Source organism: Castor canadensis, chromosome 1 (genome assembly GCF_047511655.1).
Source record: "Castor canadensis chromosome 1, mCasCan1.hap1v2, whole genome shotgun sequence".
Taxonomy (NCBI): Eukaryota; Metazoa; Chordata; class Mammalia; order Rodentia; family Castoridae; genus Castor; species Castor canadensis.
Window position 1 is genome coordinate 203,119,189 of NC_133386.1, and position 6,318 is coordinate 203,125,506.

A 6,318-nucleotide genomic window follows, 5' to 3' on the forward strand; every position below is an offset into this window, starting at 1 on the left:
TGTGCAAGAGCAACGGGCCGAGGGGCAAGCCCTGATGTGGAACTGCATCTACATGAAGAAAGGACACCCTTTTCTAACTCCCCCACAGGTGCCACGAAGTCTGGCGATAGTCCACCCTAAGTGTAGTGGCATTCCCTGAGGAAGTCATGGCAGAGGGATTTCTGGGCAGTGGATGCTGCTTGACCAAAGGCCTGGGCACAGGGCATGAAGAAGGTGTGATGAGGTAGTAGAGGCAAAGAACCATTGTTTCAGACCAAACTCTAGAACCTATCTTTAAACTTGGGCAAGCATAGCACCGGTGGCTCACGCTGTAATCCCAGCTACTTAGGAGGCAGAGATCAGAGGGATTGCAGTTCAAAGCCAGCCCAGGCACAGTTCTTGAGACCCTATCTTGAAAAAACTCATCACAAAAAAGGGCTAGTGGAGTGGTTCAAGGTGTAGGCCCTGAGTTCAGGCCTCAGTATCGCAAAATTAATTAATTAATTAATTTTAAAAAATAAACTTGGGTCAGCCAGAGCCATGGAAGGTGGCTGAGGAGGGAAGTCAAGAGGCCAGAGCTGCGTTGTTTGGATATTTAGCGAAAGGCCATGTGGGAGGGTGGCGCTGGAGATTGGAGCGCTCCCTGTGCACCAGCCCACAGCCCCAGTTCTTTGCCAGGAAAATCAGTTCTTTGCTCTGAAGTAACGTTAAATGGAAAACCCCGTGGTGCCCGAGCATTTGAGAAGGCTGTAGTGGGCAACAGAGCCAATGTGCTGGTTCCCGCTCCTCCCCACTGGCAAAGTCTTCATCTTCCATCATTCTGCTTCAACACCATAGCCACCCACTGCCCACGGGCTGTTCTCCTTCCTACCTCAATAACAGAACCTCCATTTTACTTCAGCCAGCATTGAGTCCAGCTAAAAGGCAATACTTCTGGCCCCTCTTGCATATACAGTGTCACTATGTGATTTAACTCTAGGATTTGAGAAATAAATGGAAGGTGTTGGAAGGCATTTGCAATATTGAATTTTGAAAAAGAAACAATATTGGTGCAGGCCATGCTGTCTTCTCTGCTTCACTCTCCATTCACCCTGAGATGCATATATGATAGCTGGAACTCCAGCAGCTATCTTGAATCAGGAAACAAACTTGAAAATTGTAGCCATGTGCTGAGGAAGAAGAGAGCAACAATATAAAAGATCGTGGAGGGCAGGAGGTGTGGCTCAAGCAATAGAGTGCCTGCCTAGCAAGTGCAATGGTCCTGAGTTCAAACCCCAGTACAATCAAAAAAAAAAATAATAATCTTGGACTTCTGATGACACCATGGGAGCTTCCGTATCACCCCCTCGTTTGCTGACTTCCAGATTTTAATAAGAAAGAAGCAAGCAGGGTACCAGTGACTCATGCCTGTAATCTTAGCTACTCAGGAGGCAGAGATCAGGAGGATCATGGTTTGAATCCAGCCCCAGACAAATAGTTCGTGAGACCCTATCTCAAAAACACCCAACACAAAAACAGGGCTGGTGGAATGGCTCAAGTGGCAGAGCACCTGCCTAGCAAGCGTGAGGCCCTGAGTTCAAACCCCAGTACTGCCAAAGAAAGAAAGAAAGAAGTAAAATGTTAGTTGATTTAAGTTGCTTTTATCCCCCTCATCTCTCAGCCTTTATTTGCTGCTGTATAACAAATTATCCTAAACACAGTGGCCTACAACAGCAAAGAGGTTCATGCTCTCTTCTGAATTGGAATTCAGACAAGGCACAATGACAATGGCCTGTCTCTGCTGTACAACATGGAGCGCCTCTGGTGGAAGATTTGGAGTGCTCCTTCACTAGTGTGGCTTGTGGTGCCGGCTGAGGCCCTAATGAGGGCGATTGGGTGGAATGCCCACTGGGGCCTCTCTGTGTAACCTGGGCTTCCTCATAGTTCAGTGGTTCAGCTCCATGGACAGTGTACTTGTTCCAAGGATAACTGTCCCCGGAGGGTAGAAACCCTACCCTTCTTTATGACCCAGACTCAAAATCACACAGCTTTGCTTCTGTTTCTTGTCATCGGTCAATTATTAGGAAGGCTCATTCAGATTCAAAGTCAGGGAACGTAATATCCCCACCTTTCAAAGGAGGCTGGTCAATGTCACATTGTAAGAATCACGTGTGGGATGGAAGATATAATGCTGGCTGTCCCCAAAACTGCAATCACCAAACTCAGCGTTCCTCACTGATTGACATCTATAGAGAAGTCTGCAAAACGAATATTAACCCATTGATGATGCTGGCCTGAGGGACGATGGTGGTGACATGTCAGATGTGGGCCTACTGGGGATAGAGTGACATTTGTTGGGACCTATAGGCCTGTGGTAAGTTAAATATGGCCTCAGATGGTTTGTAACTCCTCTTCTTATGAGGTGGGGGTCTATTAGCCTGCTCTTTACATCCTGGTTGGTCTCACTACAAGAAGTGGTGGAGAGGACACTGGGCAATTTCTAAGGCTGAGTCTCAAAAGGCCCCAAAGCTTCCACCTTCTCCCTCTAAGAACCAAGCTGGGAAGACACCAGCCTAAACTGGTAAACTCAAAGCCAAGTGGAGAACTGAGGCCCCCAGCCAAGAGCCAGCATTAGCTGTCAGACAAGGGACTGAGGTCCTCTTGGACACTTCAGTCCCAGGCAAGCCACAGATGACCACAGCCTCATTAGGACTCCAGGTGAGACCAGCCAATGGACTACCAAGCCAATCCCAGCCCAAATTCCTGACCTCCAGAATGGTGAGAAACAAGAAAGAAACCCTTTTTTTTTTTTTTTTTTTTTTTGGCAGCACTGGGGTTTGAACTCACACTTAGTAGTAGGAAGGCACTCTTACTGGGTAGTACTGGGCCTTGAACTTGGCCTTCACCTTGAGCCACTCCATCAGCTCTATTTTTGTGAAGGGTTTTTCGAGATAGGGTGTAGTGGAACTATTAGCCTGGGCTGGCTTCGAACCTCGATCCTCCTGAATAGCTAGGATTATAGGCATGAGCGACCAACATCCAGCAACAAATCCTTGTTGTTTTAGGCCATAACATATTTATTACTTGCAATCGATCACCAATACAGGGTCCTGCACCCCCTTCCACATCACCATGTGTATTGGTGTTTGGTGAACAGCTTCTGTCTCTGGTCTCCTGATGTCTCTTGTCCCTGTGTTCAGCCTCTTTCAGAGCCAACATGGAGGCAGGTATTCATCCTAAACCCTTCTCAAGGGGAGACTTGAGTCTGAGGAAGGGTGCAAGCCTTGTTCCAAAGTCCCAGAGGCCTCTGCTTCTGCCGTGAGACAGAAGCAAGCCACATAGAGCCTGGACCATACACAGCTCCTGATTCCAGCTCCCATCCCCAGCCCACTCCTCTCTCCATTTTCTGTCTCATTAAGGTAAACAGCGCCAGCATTTACCCAAGTGCTCCTCCTCCCCTCTCTCTTCCCCGTCCCCTCCCCCTCTTCCTCTCCCTCCTCACTCTCCTCCTCCTCCTTCTTCTCTTAACTTTGTATTTATGTGAAAGTTCTAAAATCACAAAAGTGGAAAGATACACAATGGAGTATTATTCAGCCATAAAGAAGAATGAAATGTTGTTATTTGCAGGAAAATGGATGGAACTGGAGATCGTCATGTTGAACAAGATAAACCAAACTCAAGATCGTCATGTTGAGCAAGATAAACCAAATTCAAAAAGCCAAATACCACATGTTTTTGCTTAAATGCAGAATCTAGGCCTAAAATGATAACAGTAACAATAATAATGGGACAATAACATAAAAGGGGGATTGTGGAGGGAATCAGCAGGAGGGGGAAGAGTTCAGAAAGGAGGGGGGTGAGCATGGTGGAAGTACATTGCATATATATGAAGATAACAGTGAAACCCACCAAATGCTGTTTGAAAAAGGTGGGGAGGAGGGGCTAAGGGAATGTAAAGGAGAGGTGAATTTGATCATTGTCCCCATCTATGGAAATACCACAGTGAAACTCCTTTACGTGATCAGTGTGTGCCACGGAGAGGTTGTGCAGTAAGAGCCTTGTCCTCAGCACTTAGCACTACGGCCACTGCCCGCCTGTGCTACTTTTCTTTTTAGCAGTACTGGGGTTTGAACTCAGGGCCTCATGCTTGCTAGGCAGGCTCTCTACCACTTGAGTCACATCCCAGGTCTTTTTGGGTTTATTTTGTTTTACAGATGGGGACTCACTAACTTTGCCTGGGCTGGACTCCAGTCCTCCTGCCTCTGCCTCCAGAGTGGCTGGAGTATTCGAGTATTCGTACCCACACCCAGCTTCCGCTTTGTTTTTTGCCTTATCTCCTTTTCTGCCACTCATTGGAAGTTGCAATTCTTTTTATTTATATATGCACAAGTTTGTTTGTGATTCTTTTTTTTTTTCTGGAATTAAAGCCCTGGGAGGCAAATGGCAGACCCTTGAGTGGGATGGTATTCCTGACTGTCACTACAACCGCAGGGTGGCTCTGGGCAAGTCACATATCCACTGTCTGCCTCAGTTTTCTCATTTGCAAAATGGAAGGTCACAACAGCTTTACTTACTTTAGAGGGCTGTCCTAAGGACCGAATGTGGTACTGTGCTAACATGAGGGGCTCAACGTGGGCCGTGCTCCGTAATGTAGCTATTGCCATGGTTCATGTTTTTATTACAGAGTGGGTAGTGGTTACTGAAATGCTCGGGACCAGGAGTGTTTGATTTGGGAACCTTGGCATATGCAAATGAGCTATATAAGCCCCAAGTCTGAACATGGGCTTCAGTTGTGTTTCACATACACCTTACACATACACCTGACACATACAGCTCAAAGGCAATTTCATACATTTTTAGCACACCTGCGTTTTGTCTGTGAGCCAAACTGTGAGGTCAGGTGTGACATTTTCTACTTGGAGCATCAGGTAGCCAACTCAAAAGATTTCTAATTTTGGAGCAGCTGGGATTTTAGATTTTTGGGTTAAGACTGCTCAGCCTATAAATTACAAGTACATACTTAATTTTTTTGGTGGGACTGGGGTTTTGAACTCGGGGCTTCGCACTTGCAAAGCAGGCACTTTATCACTTAAGCCACACCTCCCGTCCACTTTGCTCTGGTTATTTTGGAGATGGAGTCTCATGAACTGTTTGCCCAGGCTGGTCTCAAAGTCAGATCCACTTGATCTCAACCTCCCAAGCAGCTAGGATTACAGGTGAGAGCCACCAGAGCCTGGCTACAAATAGTTACTCTACCTCTTTCTCTGTCTCTCTCTGTCCCTCTCTCTCACACACACACATCACACATCAGATACAGGCGCACACACACTATTCACACCTCACAAACACGCACACACTTTATCAGCAGCCAGCACAGCACTTTGCACATACTGAACGTCCAGTCATTATGTGCTAAGTGAATGCGTCTTGAGCTTCTATCAACACCTCCCAGTCCTTGGGGTTGGCTGGGTCCAGAGGGCCGCATAGTGCAGCAGTGCAGCTGCTTGTCCTGTGGCCAGCCTAGCAGCAGGAGCTGCCATTGCTCTGTACACTTGAAGCACAGCTCCTCCCATCCGTGGTTCCTGGGCCTGAGCAGGGTTGTATCCCAGCCTACCAACCAGGAAGCTTTGTTCCTTCTCTTGGCTGCAGGTCCCAGATCACTGGATATCTGGACGAGCGCCTCCGTACCCACTGTGGCAGGCCCCTGCATTTTTGGCGAGTTTCATCTTCCTCTGTATCACACCTGCTGCGTTCTGTTCTCCAGGACCTGTCAGCATGGAGTCACTTCTGAGTGACCTAGGGCCTATCAAGAAAGCCTAGGAGGATCTGGCATGGAGACAAAAGTTGGCTGCACCCTGAGTAGAGATGAGGAGGAGGATGGGGAAGGTGTGCTGCTGTCCCTTCTAGGAGGAGGCAAAAGCTCCCGGATGTCAGATCAACAAAAGCCAGAAAACCAGACTGGGATAAGTTGGTAACTACACATCAAACCATAGTTGTACTACATCTGTTTCAAGGAGCACTTTCTTACAGATGTCAGCTGAAATAAAAATCTACTAGTTTTCAGCAACCCAAAGTCACACTCCAAAAAGCAGATGTATTTTTATTCTCTTTGACTGATTTTTTTAAAAAGTTAACAAGGGCTGGCAGTGTGGCTCATGTGGCATAATGCCTTCCTAACAAGTAGGAGGCTCTGAGTTGTTTTTCTGTTTGTTTTTTTTTTGTTTTTAAAAAACAGTAATCACACACACGGACAAAAAAAAAAAAAAAAAACCCAAACTTATCAAAAGGGCTAGGGTGTACCTCAGTGGGAGAGGACTTGGTTGCCATGTGTAAGATCCTAGGTTTTACCCTTAGCACCAC